Raw genomic sequence first — 19,812 nt, 5'->3', positions numbered from 1 at the left:
TAAGAAATACAAATATGTTTCTTACTTAGTGCTATATATATTAATTATTGACAGAGAGACTAATATTAATTAACAATAACATTGTCCACTGAAGAACTATGTTATTATTTTGTAATTATTTCTGAATTAATGCTTACATTATTTTGGCCTCTCATATTCCAGGCAAACACTCAAGGCCAGTATGTACACCAAACTATTTCTAAATACCTATCACAACTCATACCTATCCCCTGTCCGACGTTTCCATATGGGAACCTCAGACACCCATACCTTCCCTAAATGTCATACAGACAACGCAGACACTTACCATTGTCTGTGGGCATGTCCCATCACCCGCTACTTCTGGTTATTGGTAAAACAATATGCAGAGGCAAACCTAGTCAACTTCGTTCCCTTTACCCCAGAATGGGCAATTCTGGGAATATTTGACCCAAACACTCGTATGACCAAAGAATGCAAAAAAATACTACTGGCCTTGAGTGCAGCTGGCAGGAAAACCATCCTCCAAGGCTGGATTGACCCCAGCCCCCCACAATTTACTCTATTTCGATCTAAACTACACTTTATATTCAGAATGGACTGGGTAGAGGCCATAATAGATAGAGGCAAAAAAGTGGAGAAGTTTTTTATGCTCTGGGATTCATATATACCGACACTCCCATTAAATACCAGGAAGATGATACATGACAGCTTACAGTCGACTACATGGTTCCTAGGCCGAGTAGCCGCACAAGATCCCCCGGTTCCACTGAATGACCATTGTAACTAAATATAATAACATGTCAGAATATGGAAATAACAACAAAAGGAAATAGAAACCACACGAATGCTTATTATTGCAAATGAAAAAATGTTTATTAATATATGTGAACACTGAGAACATGTAATTGATTGTAAAAAACAGAAACACTTTGTAATATGCACAGAATGTCCTAATAAAAAAGTTTTGAAAAAAAAAAAAATGCTTACATTATTTTTACCAGTTATTAATTGTTGACACCTTCATGCTTACTGTATGTCAAATGTGCCTCTTTATGAGGTTCAGTGACATAACCAGTTCTTGCTGGCACCTAAATTTCTGTTGATGTATAGGTCTGGTTTGATGGAGGTTTGTGAAACCACAGTTTAATTAATCCCACAGTTTGTATACACAGCATAAAAAAATGGATGGCAGTTTTTATGGAGTTGCGTTTAAAAACCTTACCTTTTTTTTTACCATCAATGTTTGATTGAAAAAAAAAAACTTCAATTTTGTGTCAATTATACAGCAAGATTATTTTTGATAAATTGGCAAAAATCTATGATTTTTACGAACTGCTGCTTGATAAACTTTCCTCAAGAACTTCCATTGTGTCCCCTTAGTGGGCAAAAATCAGAATATGTACAGATACGGTACATGGGGTCAGCAAATACCTATTTACAAAAATTGTGTGTTTAAAATAGTATTCTAGTGTCAAGTCAAATATCCGCATTATATAATTTGCAGAGCAAAGTAAAAAGTTCTATGATAAAGTATATAGTTAAACGGGAAAAATAAATCACTTTTTTAAAGGAAGTTTTGGTTTCAAAATATAAATAAATCTAAAAATAATATATTATGTATAGCCAGTTATTGATATAGCGCACACATATTACGCAGCTCTTTACAGAGAATACTGTAGTTGAAAATTCACATCAGTCCCTGCCCCACTGGAGCTTACAATCTATATTCCCTACCACATGTACACGCACACACATTCACGCTAGGGTCAATTTTGTAGGGAGGCAATTGACCTACCAGTATATTTTTGGATTGTGGGAGGAAACCGGAGTACCCGGAGTACCCACTCAAGCATGGGGAGAATATACACACTCCACACAGTTATGGCCATGGTGCAAATCGAACCCATGACTTCAGTGCTGTGAGGCACTAATGTTAAGCCTTACAACGTCTGTGCTGCCCCATGTCATATGTATCCATTAACAAAGGGTCCAAAATGTAAATGCCTGCAATTTACAGACACTGGTAACATTTTTGTCCCTAGAATAAAAAGCAGCAGTTAGTTTTAAGGCAGGGATCTGAGATGTGCAATTCACATTACTTTTATTATCTGATACATGAATTATTCAGATTACAACTGATGCATTTATTACCATCTCTGATAAAAACAAAAACATACTTGCGCCTATATTTACAATACTTTATTATATAAACTATATAAATTATAAATTAATTATCAGGTTGACGTTTTCTTTTATTCGTACACTGTACATAGAATGACCTGCATTTAAACCCCCAATATTCTCTGTAGGAATGGAAATAATACACAGATGACTACTATTTTGTATTTTCAATCGTTTGGAACGTTCTTGTAACAAACGACTCTTTTTATAATATATATTGAAGTGCATGGCGCCTTTTGATCAGTGTGTATTGTTTTTAAGTGTTTTAATATCAGCGATAACAATACACTCCACATTTGTAATAATATTCATAGTAAAGGACCTTGCAATAGGTCAAGAGTATTCTGACAGTTACATGTTTGTATCCTCCTAGAACCGTAGAATTGACTCATTGTAACTGCACTTACTGAACTGTTTATAGCACCCATACTTCAGGTTAGGATAATAAGCTCTGCCGAACATTATTCCTGAAGCAGAATTATGTATATTCATTTGTTTTCGGTGTGAAATTAAGTGGGAAACAGCGACGCAGAAGAAACTACTAAATAAATATAAGCAGCCTATGCTCTAGAACCTGTTATTCCTCCATCTATGTTGTGAATAGAATAGTTTTCAGATGAACATCAGTGACAAGCAACTATAATATATATTTATACATAATGTACATGATTAGCAATATTGTTATGGCACTACCCCCACATTAGATGGCTCTGTACATACTTATCCCCTTCAGTTATCACTTAAACGGAATGAATCACATCATCACCGCACCGCACTCTATGTGATGCAGCAATTCATGAGATTGCAATGAGGCGGGGCTAAACAATGAGCGCATACTTAACAACTTTCTGAATTTCCTGCAGCGCCCTCTACTGAACACTCCAGAAACAACTGTCAGTGTGTTATCCAGAGTAATAGACAAACATAATTTTGCATTCAATTTTCGCAGATACACTGCGTATGGGATGGCAGTTGTGATGGGATTTGTGTCCACCTCTGAATCAGGTTTGTAGTTTTACTAAATATATGTACTTTGAGAAAAGCCCACTCAATACATTTGCATTAATAAGATTCAATTTAGTCCTAATTTTGGTCATTATAAATTAGATCTCCCCTACAAAAAATGCTGCATAATATATAATCTCTTGTGTGATTTATGTGACTGATGGTGATATGTAGGTACTTGTGTATTATCTGGGCGCCCAAGATTTCCATCGTACGACATAGTTTTGGTCGCATCACATGCGATCCGATTGCATGCGGTTTTTAATTGTACAGGCACCCTGATGGGTGATTACTATGTTAAATGCACCCCCATTGTTAACGCCACCCCCACTGTCAACATCCACCCGAAGTGTGGCGAGCGCAGCGAGCCCTCGAGGGGCGGCGGTACGCGTCCTCCGACCTTTTCATACCCCCACTATCCACGTCGGCGTGGAGTTGATTTTATATAGTGTGGCGAGCGCAGCATGTAATCCGCGGCCCCTCGCCACGCTTCGGGCTCGGTGACTTGCTGCGCTCGCCACACTATATAAAATCAACTCCACGCCGACGTGGATAGTGGGGGTATGAAAAGGTCGGAGGACGCGTACCACTGCCCCTCGCGAGCTCGCTGTGCTCGCCACGCTTCGGGTGGACTTTGATAGTGGGGGTGCCGTTAACAATGGGGGTACATTTAACATAGTAATCACCCGTCAGGGTGCCTGTACAATTTATTATTGCATCGCATGCCATTTCTAATGGCATGCAATATCTTATCGCACAGTGCGGGTCTGTGCGCCCGGAAATCGGGTCCCATCGCATCCCTTAATTAGTGGTATACGATGCGATGGGCACCCAGATAATACACAAGTACCGATATGTATTATAGCACAGACTCTGCCACTATAGCGCTTCCAGCTTTCCCTCTTTACCAGTACCGATCCTCACCAGACCACCCCCAACTACCCATCAGCCTAGGGCTAATGCACTGTATTTAATCATACAGAGAGCGCACTCAGACAAAAAGCATACAACCAATTTTATTCACAATAATTCATATTGACAAAACAATTTAATAAAAAGCAACTTTCAATTTTCCTGGTCATAAACAAATAAAAATGATATATGACCTGGTTACAGATTTCTTTGTACTAGATTGCATCTCATTGTATCTCATTACATTGCAAAACGTATGCGATGCGATCTAGTCCAAATTGTATACAATCATTGTACCGTGTATGGGCACCTTTAGAAGCTATAATAAGCAGTCTGGAGTAAGCCTGGGGAGATTAATATGTCCACAGGTGGTATCTGTGAATGTGGCAGTGCATATGCTTTCAACCAGCAGACCCAGGAACCGGTAGCATGTACTGAGTGGGTTGACAGTCTCTGCACGTTCGTCAACAACTGAATTTGAGTGTGGTGGTGTGGCATGCACCTGGTGTAATTATATCTCACCCGCAGTTGATCTCCGCATCGCTCATGAGAGTGGCCGTCAATCAATCCTGATGGTTGTGGCAGCCAAAGATCTTACCCGCTAGTGGGCTCAGGACTCAGTTGTGATATCCAAGAGTTGGCAGGAGGCTGCTGTTAATAGCTGTGATCACCGCGAATAGTGGCTGGCTCGGTATACCAGGTCATAATGTACTGTGCCTTACCTCCCAGCTGGCTCCACTGAAAATATGTGAGATGTGTACCACCGTGGCTGCCTGTGACAGCTGCACTCTTCCTTTGGCCAGACTTCACCCAATTCCGACAGATCAGGCAGAGAAATCGTCCCGATCCTGTACACATCAGACTGGAGTCAGAGGTCAGACGGGCAGACCAAAAGATGGGTTTGAACCGACCCATTAGTGTTTGTGCTTTTGGGTCAGTGGTGGCATTGGGGTTGATGACAACCGATACGGCCAATAAACCACCCATGTCAAAATGGGGGCATGTTTTCACATAAAGGATGTGTGGCTTCATGTGAGACCCGCTGGCATCACTAAAGTGGTCATAACTTTGCAGGTTAAACCCTCAATTAACTCACTTCAGGGGCGCGATGATCCATCTCTAGGATCCTCCCATTACTGTTCCATCTCCAGGCTCTTCACATTACTGCTCCATCTCCAGGCTCTTTGCTCCATCTCCAGGCTCTTCACATTACTGTTCCATCTCCAGGCTCTTCACCTTACTGTTCCATCTCCAGGCTCTTCACATTACTGTTCCATCTCCAGGCTCTTCACATTACTGTTCCATCTCCAGGCTCTTCACATTACTGTTCCATCTCCAGGCTCTTCACATTACTGCTCCATCTCCAGGCTCTTTGCTCCATCTCCAGGCTCTTCACATTACTGTTCCATCTCCAGGCTCGATAATTAATGCTCCATCTCCAGGCTCTTTACATTACTGCTCGATCTCCAGGGTCTTCCATTACTGGTCCATCTTTAGGCTCTTCCCATTATTGTCCCAGCTCCACTTAAATATATAAAATTCTCCTAACCACGCCCCCCCCCCTCCCCGGCATTGTCTTTTTATTATAATGATTTTAGTTGTACAATGATATTGCAATAAATAAAGGTATATGCAGCCTTGTATACATAAAGGAGAGAAACACCTGCGTTCCTGGATTCTCTGAGGAAAACAAAATAATATTTAGAATGGCACAGAAACCAATGAAAGACGTGTAACCTTACTGGAAGTTTAGGTAAATTCCTTAAAACAGTAGTGGTAGGGTAAAAAAAAAAAAATTCTTATACACACACATAAAAGATCACATGGAAAAAATTGCAGTCACAAATGATCTCCAGCTGGATCCCCACAAATAAAGTGCAGGCATCTCACCCGTGATAGGTGCTGCAGTAGGCTTATGCTTAAGCGAAGAAGGTCTGAGGTCTATTGAAGCTAAGAAGACTTCTCTTCTGTTTTATGGCACCCAAGGATATATGTCCTTAGGGTAAATGGTCATCTGTCAGACCACACTTAGGTCGACAGTCATTACGTCGACCCCGGAAGGTCGACTGGCCCCAAGGTCGACAGGGTTAAAGGTCGACATGGGTCAAGGTCGACATTACCTAAGGTCGACACGGGTTTAGGTCGACAGTCATTAGGTCGACATGAGTTTTTCACTGTTTTTTGAGCCGACATGTGCGGACAGGCGGTATTTTATGCCCTACCATCCACTAGGGTGTGGTGGGAGAATAAAATAGTGTGCCGAAGCACCGTGCCTGAAGCATCGCGAGCGAAGCGAGGGGCTGCGGTTCAACTCCAACTGTGTCAATGTTGACTGTATCGACATTCGGGTAAAAAAACAGTGAAAAACTCATGTCGACCTAATGTCTGTCGATCTTGGCCCATGTCGACCTTAGGTCATGTTGACCTTGACCCATGTCGACCTTGGGGCCAGTCGACCTTCCGGGGTCGACCTAATGACTGTAGACCTAAGTCTGGTCTGACAGATGTCCCGATTCCGTCCTAAGGCAGCAGCCTCTCACTCAGTAGTTTCTCGATTATTTTTCATTTGGGTTTTTATTAATAAACGTTTTCAGTTGTCCGCGGCGTCCTCCGCATCGATACTATTGTTTCATAATTGTGCTTTTCTCCCTGGTATGTGTAAATCCTCCTTCACTACCTTGCGACTATCTATATGACATTAACACTGATCTTACTTTTCCCAATTCTCAGAAATCCAAGAAAAAAAAAATGTCTCTCTATGGATGTTTTCCGTTATTTACAGTTTAGACATTTTTATTGTAAGATTAGTTCTCTCTTAGTTAGTAGGCCGTTAACTCTATTTAATCTATTTGTTAGAGATTTGGGCCCTTATTCTAGTTGGCTCGCAGCTTTGTGAGTCCACCAAACACCGCCTGCCCCCCCTTGCATGCCGAGTTTCCCCGCACGCATGCGAATGGAGGTTTAGCATAAACCTCCATTCACAGCTTGCATGCGGGGATGAAATGGACCATCGATTCTACAGCTCTCGCAAATGTGAGACAGCGTTCTGGTGTCCCACATCTACAAGTGCCCTATGCGGGAAGCGGTCAGCTGACATCCGGTGGTATCAGCTGCCCACCCCACGTGACATGGGCGCATTTACATGGGAACGCCTATAAAAATGCTGGGCATGGGAGCGACCCCTCGCTGCCACCCCCCGCCGCACTGCTAGGTGCGAACTGGACAACGAACTAGCAATTCGCTGTGCGCGCTTGCACCGAGCATTTGCACATGCGCATAAATGCACATGCGCAGATGCTCAAAATCGCTCCTCTGCGCGAACATGCAGGGGAGCGAGTAAACCAGAATAGGGCCCTGATCTCTACTATCATCATCTATATATCATATGTCTAGTGTCCGTGTATCTCCGAAACACTGCCACCTGTTGGCAGCAAGTGAAACTATGGGTGAGATTTAATAGGATGAGAGATTCAGAAAGTGAGAGATTTGGTTAGAAATCTCCAGGTTTTTTAAAGCAGCAATCATTTACACTGCAAAACCAGTCTGATTTTGCTGTGTAAATGATTGCCGCTTTAAAAAAACCTGGAGATTTCTTACCAAATCTCTCACTTTCTGAATCTCTCATCCTATTAAATCTCACCCATCTCTTTCTCTCTCACACATGAATTAACACAGAGGCAATCACAAGGTAGAAGACTAGCTTTCGAGGCATTTGCTTTGAGCGGGGCTTTACTAGTATATACTATGTTGATAGAGGGGGCGTGTACTATACAGAACCCCCACGAACAGGCTTGGGAGCTTGATCTGAAAGCTACTTTGGATAAGGATTGGTCTAAAATAAATGCTGCCTCCAGTTCTGTATGCATCAAAATGAAGGAAAATACAGATAAATGATTATAATATTGGTATTATGTATCTTTTCACGGTTAAAATCCATGTAATCTGATGTTTCAGATAGGTGCTGAAGGTGATGCTCCAATTAGGGCATTTACATACATATATGGTAGAATTTATTTTTTTCGGCACGTGCTTATTTGAGGTGAGGGTTACCTCGGTACGCAACTTTTTCCTTCTTCCCTTGAACTCTCCTCTGCTTCCTTGACACCAAAATAAATTGTTACGGCAGAAAGTTCCTGCTCATCTCCCGCATGTGGGGCAGTGGGCAGATGAGCAGGGCTTTTCTGAGTGACTGAAGCCCCGCTGGACGCCGCCCCCATGACACCGGCGCCATGCCCGATGACACCGGACATCGCCGCCGAGCCTGATGACACCGGAGACCGCCGCCCCTCCTGATGATGCCGCGGGACAGAGAGGCCGCAATGCTGGAGTTGGGAAGTATTTTTGGTAAGTATTTTTTTTTACCACCAATGTTTTGGTAAAATGTTTGATTTTCAACCACAGCTTTCATAGAAAAACGGATCTTAGAATTGCAAACTTAATATTTCCACAGAAGACACAATACCACTTTAAATGCAGCTGTCATTACAGGCCTGCTTTGAACTGCAGTAAGCTGCGAGGATCACAGCTTACTTAGCATCAGAGACACCGACCGTCCGTGGAAACTGACTTTTATTTGAGGCCGTCGGGACAAAGACTGGGCAGGCGGCTGACATCCTGTGAAGTCAGCCACCCACCCCTGGCAGACATGGGTCTGTCCGCATACCCATGGGAACACCCAGCGTTTTAATGGCGACAGCCATAAAACGCTGGGCATTTCCAGTTTCCAGTTCCATCCGCCCCCGGGCCGCCCGATCCTTGCGTACGGCTCGGTGAATATGCAAGTCGCCGAAACTGTTCGCAAAGGGGATCTGCCCATGTGCATAATATAACCATGTGCATGCACAGAGCCCCAAACAGCGGAACGGGGCCAAATTCGGCCCCGTTCGATTAGACCAGAATGAGGGCCATGATAACCTGCTTGCAGCAGCTTAGCATATGCGATCCTTAAGCAATGCAAATGGTGGAGAGGGGTTGTGGAAGGAGGATGAGGAATGATGAAGAGAAGAAGCAATGATGTGCTGATGAAGAGGAATGTGGAATAATTACTGTGGATGTAAATCGAATAGAAAAAATAGTCTTGGCAGGCAAGATTATATAGTACAGATCTGTATTACATAGTCAAAATCGAATGTGAACACTGGAACCAACTCAGATGGTTGCCGACCATTTTAGTGGCATGCGATGCGATTTTTTTTTGTTAATTTATCCACTGCTCTTATGTCCCCAGGACCATTTCATCGCATGGCATCGCACCTCTAGCAAAATCGCATGCGATCGCATTCGATTTTTTGATCGCATGCAATTTTTTTAGGGTGCTATGCCATTAGGTATACAATAATATGATTTTATGTCCCAAAAATAGGTTTAACGCACCTCCCCACTATCCACGCCACCCCAAGCTCGGGACGCATCCTCCGACTTTTTCATTACCCCACTATCCACGTCGGCGTGGAGTTGATTTTATATATTGTGGCGAGCACAGCGAGCCACCGAGCCTGTAGCGTGGCGAGCGCAGCAAGCCTCGTGAGGGGAGGCGGAATACATGTAAAGTAATCCGCGTGCGCTCGCCACGATTGGGGTTCGGTGGCTCGCCACACTATATAAAAACAACTCGATGCCGACTTGGATAGTGGGGTAATGAAAAAGTCGGAGGACGCGTTCCGCTGCCCCTCGCCATGCTTCGGGGTGGTGTGGATAGTGGGGGGGGGGGGTGGGGTGCGTTAAACCTATTTTTAGGACATACAATCATATTATTGTATACCTAATGTCATGGCATCGCACATCCTATAAAATCGCATGCGTTTGCATGCGATTTTGCGGGACATGCGATGCCATGCCATGCGATATAGTGGAGTACAATGGGCATAGAAAAAATTACATTAAAAAATAAATCGCATTGCATGCTGCTATAATGGCCCATGCGATGCGATTTCCCTACGGTGCCGTACGTAGGAAATCTGGGCGCCGTAGGAAACAAGTACCAATGTTTATGTAAAACATCCATTTGCAGCCAGTGTGAACATTCGCCCCTAGCGAATAGTAAGCCGGCGTACCACTATTCGCAAAGTGGGATCTGGTTGACTCCAAGGATGCAAATTCGCATCTAAGTGATTCAACCAGAATACCCCCCATGTGTACGGGGCTAAACTGTATAGCTGTCCAGATGATTACCTGTACAGTTGTGTCTCTCTATAGTGTTACTGTGCAACTGTAAAGCTGTGTAGCTCTCCAGATGTGTCACTGTACAGCTGTGCCTCTGCATAGTGTTGTTGTGTATTTGCATAGTTGTGTATTACTGTGTAACTATGTATATATAGAGAGCTGTGTAGCTCTCCAGATGTGTCACTGTACAGCTGTGCCTCTGCATAGTGTTGTTGTGTATCTGCATAGTTGTGTATCTGTAGATTATTACTGTGTAACTATGTATATATAGAGAGCTGTGTAGATCTCCAGATGTGTCACTGTACAGCTGTGCCTCTGCATAGTGTTGTTGTGTATCTGCATAGTTGTGTATCTGTAGATTATTACTGTGTAACTATGTGTACATAGAGAGCTGTGAAGCTGTCCAGATGTGTCACTGTACAGCTGTGCCTCTGCATAGTGTTGTTGTGTATCTGCATAGTTGTGTATCTGTAGATTATTACTGTGTAACTATGTATATATAGAGAGCTGTGTAGCTCTCCAGATGTGTCACTGTACAGCTGTGCCTCTGCATAGTGTTGTTGTGTATCTGCATAGTTGTGTATCTGTAGATTATTACTGTGTTACTATGTATACATCTCTCTAGTTGTTTCACTGTACAGCTGTGCCTCTGCATAGTGTTGTTGTGTATTTGCATAGTTGTGTATCTGTAGATTATTACTGTGTAACTATGTATATATAGAGAGCTGTGTAGATCTCCAGATGTGTCACTGTACCTCTGCATAGTGTTGTTGTGTATCTGCATAGTTGTGTATCTGTAGATTATTACTGTGTAACTATGTATACATAGAGAGCTGTGTAGCTGTCCAGATGTGTCACTGTACAGCTGTGCCTCTGCGTAGTGTATCTGCATAGTTGTGTATCTGTAGATTATTACTGTGTAACTATGTATATATAGAGAGCTGTGTAGATCTCCAGATGTGTCACTGTACCTCTGCATAGTGTTGTTGTGTATCTGCATAGTTGTGTATCTGTAGATTATTACTGTGTAACTATGTATACATAGAGAGCTGTGTAGCTGTCCAGATGTGTCACTGTACAGCTGTGCCTCTGCATAATGTTGTTGTGTATTTGCATAGTTGCGTATCTGTAGATTATTACTGTGTAACTATGTATATATAGAGAGCTGTGTAGCTCTCCAGATGTGTCACTGTACAGCTGTGCCTCTGCATAGTGTTGTTGTGTATCCGCATAGTTGTACAGTGTGGGAACACAAATATGATCACACCTGAATTATGTCATATATTTCGACCTTATTATGTGGAAAGCCTGGCCTGTGTTGTGTACTATGTGTGGTAATAACAACAACAACAACAACAACAACACAAGCTGAGGAAACAGTGTCAGGCGGAAGTGTCTATCTCACACACACAGATGATGACACAGTGGTAGTAGTGTGTGTGTGTGTGTACACTGCACGGGAGGAGCAGCACGGTGAGTGTGTGACACACACCGGAAGTGGCCGTGGCTCCGGCTGCTCGGCGGTTTGGCGCCGGTGGAGGGAGTCCTTCGTGCGGCTGCACTTCCGGTCGGCATTTTGTTGTGTGAGGGAGAAGCGGATCCCGATCCCCGGAGCGCCGCGCAGCACCGGACTCCTCCCCGCCCCCCAGTCACCGGCGCTCTCCTCCTCAGCCTGCGCTCAGCCCGAGCTCCCGGGGCGGCGGGGGAAGCCGAGGCCCGACCTCCCAGCAGCGCACGGACGCCCGGGGCCTGTTCTCTGTGTCGGGGAGAGTGGAGTGTGTAGCGGCAGCGGCGGAGGCGGCTGCTCGGACGGAATATTCTCCGTTGGATCCCGGCGGGCGGGAGGGAGGGGGGCAGGCCGGGGGGAGGAGGAGAAGGGATCGGCTCCTTCCCCGCTCCCCCTCTCTCTACATGTCCGGATTATCCTCCTCAGGCCGGAGCGAGTGACGGCCCGCCTCTCAGGTAATCTCTCCGGCGGGGATGTGGGATCGGAGCGCGGCCTGGCCGCCGCGGGGGGGAGAGAGGGAGGAAGGGAGGGAGCGGCGGCAGGAGGGGAATTTGTGTCCCGGGCTGGGATCGCAGGCCGCGCTAGGCCGCTGCTGAGGTACGGATTACGGGGGCGGCCTCTGCCAGGCCGCGGCCTGGGGCTCCACAGCCGGCTCTGCTGGGGCCAGCCCGGGGTAGAGGTCACCTCCACTGCCCACCCTCTGTGTGACTTCTGGGTCTGTTTGGGTGCAGTTATGTGCACCCCCCTCGTGTCCCAGGGTGGCTGCCTCTACAAGTCACTATTATCCCTCGCTATGTCACTATTATACGCACAGCAGTGCCTGCACCATGTTCTGTGTCAGTTTATGTAGCTCACTATTATCACTCTCCATGTCAGTATTATCCATTTACTCACAGCAGTATCTGCACTGTTTTGTGTCAGTCTCTGTACATCACTATTATCCCTCTCTGTCACTATGATCTCTACGCACAGCAGTTCCTGCACCATGTTCTGTCAGTTTATGTAGCTCACAATTAGCCCTCTCTATGTCACTATTATCCATGCACACACAGCAGTGTTTGCCCTGTTCTGTCTGTCTGTCTGTCTATAGCTCACAGTTAGCCCTTTCCGTGTCGCTATTATCCCAGTACACACAGAATTGTCTGCAGCTTTCTCCATGTCTGTATCTGTAGATCATGATTATCGCTGTCCATGTCATTATTATCCCTGTACACACAGCAGTGTCTGCACCTCATTATTATCCCTCTCCATGTCACTATTATCCCTATATGCACAGCAGCGTCTGTACCTCATTATTATCCCTCTCCATGTCATTATTATCCCTGTACACACAGCAGTGCCTGCACCTCATTATTTTCCCTCTCCATGTCACTATTATCCCTGTATGCACAGCAGCGTCTGTACCTCATTATTATCCCTCTCCATGTCACTATTATCTCTGTATGCACAGCAGCGTCTGTACCTCATTATTATCCCTCTCCATGTCACTATTATCCCTGTATGCACAGCAGTGTCTGCACCTCATTATTATCCCTCTCCATGTCACTATTATGCCTGTATGCACAGCAGTGTCTGTACCATTATGTGTCAGTAACTCACTATAATCTCCATACATGCCACTATTAACCCTGTACACACTACAGTGTCTGCACCATTCTGTCATTTTTTTTAAAAGCTCACTATTATCCCTTAAAGTCATTTTTATGCCCCCACTCACAACGGTTCTTGCACCATTCTCTCTGTGTGGCTACCTAATATAGGTCACTATTATCCATCCACACATAACCGTGCCAAAACAGTTCTGTCCCCTTAAAGATGGATCTATAGGTTGCTATCATCCCCGCACACAGAGCAGTCTGTACGTGTCCCAGCGTACCCTCTTCTAGGTCACACTTATCCCACCATACAGCATTGTCTTCATCATTTTTTAAATCTGTTTCTACATGTCACTATTAATTCTGTCCAAGGCACTGTTTATCCTGTCTGTAATGTTCTGTTCCAGTGCTGATGCCTGTATAAGTTATCATTATACCTGAGTCACTGTTATGCCTGAACTGCATCCGTCTGTGTCCTAGTGTAACTTTCTCCATAGGATGCTACTATCCCTCTACACAGCGGTGTCTGCATCTTTCTGTATCCTAGTGTACCTGCTTCCATAGAACGCTACTATCCCTCTACACAGCGGTGTCTGCATCGTTCTGTGTCATAGTGTACCTGCTTCCATAGATCACTACAAACCCTCTACACAGCGGTGTCTGCATTGTTCTGTGTCCTAGTGTAACGGCTTCCATAGAACGCTACTATCCCTCTACACCAGTGGTAGCCAACGCCAACAGTTCACATTTTCCAGACCACCTAGCTGGGGCACAGGTGCACTCATTACTCACTGACACCTTTTAAAAGATCCACAGGTGGAGCTAATTACTTCACTTGTGATTCTGTGAGGAGACCTGGAAAACATTAACTGTTGGTAGCTCTCAAGGACTGGAGTTGGCTACCCCTGGCCTACACAGTAGTGTCTGTATCGTTCTGTGTCCTAGTGTAACTGTCTCTATAGACCACTACTATCCCTCTACGGGATGCGGTCAATATGCCGGCGGTCGAAATACTGACGCCGGAATCCCGTCCGCTGCAATGCCGGCACTTTGTCCCTCTATGGATGTCCACGACACCCATAGAGGGAGAATAAAATAGTGTGCCGAGCGTAGCGAGGCATCGGACCCACTGCGTGGCGAACGCAGCTAGCCCGCAAGGGGGGGCGATCCACATCCCCCCCCCTGTCAGCATTGCGGCGGTCAGGATTCCAGCGTCTGTATTTTGACCATACCGGACCCCCCTCTACACAGCTGTGTCTGCATCGTTCTGTGTCCTAGTGTATTCTTCTTTTGCGACCCATGTATGCATTGTTTTCTGTGTCACAATCATCTGCACACCTTAACACTGTCCAAGTCACTATTCTACCTCTACACATACAGATGGAGCCTTCTTCAACTAGCCTTCTCTGGTGAGCCATGGCTTATGATTATCTATTGTTCTCAGCTGCAATACAATAAATAGAACAAAACATCAGGAAATTAGCAGAGGATTAAGGGGGGGTATTCAGTCTTGGGTCACGGCTGTCGAGCTGGCCCGACAGCCGTGACCCTGTCCCGTTCTCGGTCTGCTCGACCAAGAATTTTAAGGCGGGATTCAATTTCTGCCTGCAGCGGGACAAGGGGGCGTGGCCGCGAGCTGCAGCTGGGAGCTCGTCACTTCCCAGTCGTTCTCGGCAGAATGGGCCCGGCTGCTTCTGAAGTCAGGCTCATTCTGCCGAGATCCTGCGGGAGATTGAATGTTTTTGAAGATTGAATATCTGCGGGAGATTTAATTTTTTTTTCTAAACGCTGAGACAAGTGGTAAAAATCCCCACTAACTCCTGGCTTTGGGGCTAATTGTATAGCCCCAGGTGGTCAATTACCCTGTGATAATCTACTGCAGCTAACTGAATCCTGGTCTACTGGTATGTGCCACAATTGTCACTGTCCATATGCCCTTTCACTCTGTATCCAAGTGTAGCTACTTCTGTAAGTCACAATTATCCCTCTCCACAAAAGTGCCTACATTATTATTATTTTGCCAGTGTAACCGCTATTATCTATTGCCATACAGCAGCATGTGCTTGTCTACATAGAAGGGTCTGTGTCCAAGGTACTATTATCCCTCTCCATGTAGAAGTGCCTGCGTTATGTGCCCGTTTAGCTGCCTAGGATTCATAGTTTGTCCCTAAAGATTGTAAGCTTGCAGCAGGGCCCTCCTACCTCGAAGTCTGTCTGTTGTTACCCAGTTTGTTTTATCACTGTCTACTATTGTAAAGTGCAACGGAATCTGCCGCGCTATATAAGAAACTGTAAATAAATAGTTGGGAGCAAAACAAGAAAAAAGTAGCTTTACCCCTGGGCAAACCATGCTGCAATACAAAAGTTGCAAATTCATTCATTTTCTTCCATGCAGTGTAAATTCTGTCTGCTTTCCATTGTTCACAGAGGCTGGACAGCTTTATTTTTAACGCCAACTTAGATTTGAATTCATACACGTTGCCTCCCACATTTAAATCCCTCCTGCATATTTTAAATGCACCCTTCCTGCAGTGCCACATGGTTTTGCCAAGATGCAAAGTTACTTGCCTTTTAAAAAAAATTTTAGATACATTTTATTTAGCTTTGACTAAATCCACCTCATTTTTTATCTGTTTTCGGGGTGTCCGAGTGACGCTGTCTCATTGGGGCAATTCAGTTGTTATTGTGGGTGGGGATAATTAATGAACGCTGTTGGAGCAATTGAATCATTTTTGGTGCCCATGAAATATAATGTTTCTCGCATGCAAAAGCATGTCCACAGGTTTCCCTGTGTGCACTGTTTTCTGTCACCCAAGTGTAGCCCCATCCACATAGTAGTGTCTGCATTAGTCAGTGTCCATGTCCATGTACCTGCATCTATAGATCACTATTATCCTTGTCCATATAGCAGAGTTTGCATCTGCTCCCTGCCCCAGTGAAATGAGGGGGCCTGCAAGTGGTCGAACAGAGCCGCCTTTCAATTACTTTGTGGGCACCTAAAAAACAATTGAATTGTTTGCTATGAGTCACTAGACCTGTCCACATAAGTGTATGCACCACTATCTCTGTATCCAGTGACGCATCCCCTGTAAACAGGCATGGCCAAACTATGGCCCTCCAGCTGTTGTGAAACTACAAATCCCATCATGCCTTGCCACAGTTTTGCTATTAGGGAATGCAAAAAACTGACAAGGCATGCTGGGATGTGTAGTTTCACAACAGCTAAAGTTTGGCCATGCATGCTCTATAAGTTATACTGGGGTAGTTCAGCTAGTGTTGCAGGGATGTAGCTGTGTTGTATATCCGGTTGCTTGCACTATAAATACATGACTAACAACACTTTGCATTAACCGGTGCTTTGTATTTAGTGCCTCTGGGCATTGGGTGTGATAATGTGCATCTCCCCCATTGGATGTGGTAAAGTGCCGGACATGATGCAGTCAATTGAATAGCTCTGTTCTCTTAACCCAGGAGCTACAAACCTGCAATGCTAATTGAATCGCCCCCCTACATAAGTGTCTGCACCATTCTGTCTATTCCTGTGTAGCTAACCCAGTGCAGCGTTCTCCATAGATCACTGTTATTCCTGTCCCCATAGCAGTCCACGCCATTCTCTGTAACCCAGTGCAGCGTCCTCCATAGATCACTGTTATTCCTGTCCCCATAGCAGTCCACGCCATCCTCTGTAACCCAGTGCAGCGTCCTCCATAGATCACTGTTATTCCTATCCCCATAGCAGTCCACGCCATCCTCTGTAACCCAGTGCAGCGTTCTCCATAGATCACTGTTATTCCTATCCCCATAGCAGTCCACGCCATCCTCTGTAACCCAGTGCAGCGTTCTCCATAGATCACTGTTATTCCTGTCCCCATAGCAGTCCACGCCATCCTCTGTAACCCAGTGCAGCGTTCTCCATAGATCACTGTTATTCCTGTCCCCATAGCAGTCCACGCCATCCTCTGTAACCCAGTGCAGCGTTCTCCATAGATCACTGTTATCCCTGTCCCCATAGCAGTCCACGCCATCCTCTGTAACCCAGTGCAGCGTTCTCCATAGATCACTGTTATTCCTATCCCCATAGCAGTCCACGCCATCCTCTGTAACCCAGTGCAGCGTTCTCCATAGATCACTGTTATTCCTGTCCCCATAGCAGTCCACGCCATCCTCTGTAACCCAGTGCAGCGTTCTCCATAGATCACTGTTATTCCTGTCCCCATAGCAGTCCACGCCATCCTCTGTAACCCAGTGCAGCGTTCTCCATAGATCACTGTTATCCCTGTCCCCATAGCAGTCCACGCCATCCTCTGTAACCCAGTGCAGCGTTCTCCATAGATCACTGTTATTCCTATCCCCATAGCAGTCCACGCCATCCTCTGTAACCCAGTGCAGCGTTCTCCATAGATCACTGTTATTCCTGTCCCCATAGCAGTCCACGCCATCCTCTGTAACCCAGTGCAGCGTTCTCCATAGATCACTGTTATTCCTGTCCCCATAGCAGTCCACGCCATCCTCTGTAACCCAGTGCAGCGTTCTCCATAGATCACTGTTATTCCTGTCCCCATAGCAGTCCACGCCATCCTCTGTAACCCAGTGCAGCGTTCTCCATAGATCACTGTTATTCCTGTCCCCATAGCAGTCCACGCCATCCTCTGTAACCCAGTGCAGCGTTCTCCATAGATCACTGTTATTCCTGTCCCCATAGCAGTCCACGCCATCCTCTGTAACCCAGTGCAGCGTTCTCCATAGATCACTGTTATTCCTGTCCCCATAGCAGTCCACGCCATCCTCTGTAACCCAGTGCAGCGTCCTCCATAGATCACTGTTATTCCTGTCCCCATAGCAGTCCACGCCATCCTCTGTAACCCAGTGCAGCGTCCTCCATAGATCACTGTTATTCCTGTCCCCATAGCATGCTGCAATGGTTGATTTATAGCAGTGATGTAGTCTACCTATACTTGTAGAAGTGATGGCCAGCTTAAGGTGCGTACACACGGGGGAGATATATTGCTGAGCAATATATTGCTCAGTGTCTCTTTTTCAACAAGCGACCAGAGATGGTCGCTGTTGAAAACGAACCTCTGCTGGGGGTGCCACAGAGGTAATTAGCTGGTCGCAGGAGCAAGCTCCTGCGACCAGCGATTACAATGGGGCAGAAAACGGGAGCGCGCACCCTGCGACCATATTCCCAGTGATTTATAGCACCTATCTCCCCCGTGTGTACACAGCATTACTGTGGTTATATTCAAGTCTTATGACTGATAATAATTTGGGCTTCGCTCATTTCCTCGTTTACAGTGCACATAGTCAATCTGCCTTGGTGTGGTATATCAGGTGGACATGAGTTTTTTTAATATATTGTTTTGTGGATGCCTGAGCACATGGACTCTAAATTAGTGTACTGCTGTGCTTTGGGCCAGGACCCCATCTCTGCCACCGCGGCACACTTTACCAATCCCAATCAGGGTCCACGTGGATGATAAAGTTAAATATAAAAAAAAAAAACAACAGGGAAACATGTCGGCCTTTCCATGTGCCGATGTCGACTTATCTGCCTGTAGTGTTTTTGATTAAAAAGTCATATTTCAGTTGTTGGAATGGGGGTGAAGCACAGGCTGCATCTGTTACCTGCACAGGTATATTTGGTTCATTCTTGCACATGTGCAGCACACCTATATTATATTCTGTCCTGTATTAGAGGTAGGATGCTGGGGATTGTAGTTCCACAAAAGCTACATGGCATGACTATTGTGGGTTATGACTCACCATTTGAGTGTGTATATGCTACAGTAGTTATGTTATAATGTGTCTGTTACATATTGTTATATTGTTTCTAGCTTAATAAACATTGAAGTATCTATTTGTGATGGAAAAGTTACCGGCTGTGAGTGGCTGGTGACACAGGGCCCCGCTTGTGTGTGCAGTACCTATGATCCCCTTGTCCCCATTGACTGGTGATGTTTGCGGCTGCACACCCCGCTGCCTGTGTTGTGTGCAGGCTATACACCCGCGTAATGTAGGCTGTGCTCTGTCTGATACAGGCTAGATGGGGATTCTGTTTAGCGTCTGATTACAGCATGCATCCGTGCTGGGATATAGTCCGGAAGGCAGACGCTGGCTTGGATTACACCGGGTGCCATGTGTAACTGCTGCCTGTGTATAGGACCCTCATGCATGATGACCCTTATTTCCCTGCCTGTGCATGGGACCCTCCTGTACTCTGTAGCGGGCTGCAGGAACATGCGTGTGGCGCTGCCGCGCTGAGAGATGGCAGCCGGCGGACGGGACATCAGCGTCCCTCTCTGCCTAGTGGCTTGGAAGTGATCTCCGCCCACTTTGTGTAGTAGGGACACGGAGGACAACATCGGGAAAACACAAAGCTGCAGCACACAGTTACCTCTCTCCCCAGACCTCACCACCCCCCTACACACCTCCGCCCCCCTGTAATCCGCTCTCCTCCTTTTCTGCTCT

The 19,812-nt window shown here is 45.6% G+C and overlaps 1 protein-coding gene across 3 annotated transcripts in view; it reads left to right on the top strand.

Moving 5' to 3' along the window:
• The first annotated feature begins 11,746 nt into the window (after positions 1 to 11,746).
• NIPBL (NIPBL cohesin loading factor) overlaps positions 11,747 to 19,812 on the top strand; it is a 110,589-nt gene continuing 102,523 nt past the window's right edge. For 2 of the 3 annotated variants that reach the window (XM_083154677.1, XM_083154668.1), the window contains exon 1: positions 11,748 to 12,204. The gene's annotated coding sequence lies outside the window, so the exon portion shown is untranslated. Of the gene's footprint in view, positions 12,205 to 19,812 lie in introns of all 3 variants that reach the window. The other variant, XM_083154686.1, reaches the window with a different exon arrangement.

This window comes from Crinia signifera, chromosome 1 (assembly GCF_055691185.1).
Source record: "Crinia signifera chromosome 1, ASM5569118v1, whole genome shotgun sequence".
NCBI lineage: Eukaryota > Metazoa > Chordata > Amphibia > Anura > Myobatrachidae > Crinia > Crinia signifera.
The sequence above is the reverse complement of the archived record's forward strand: the minus strand, read 5'-3'. Positions and strand labels throughout refer to the sequence as shown.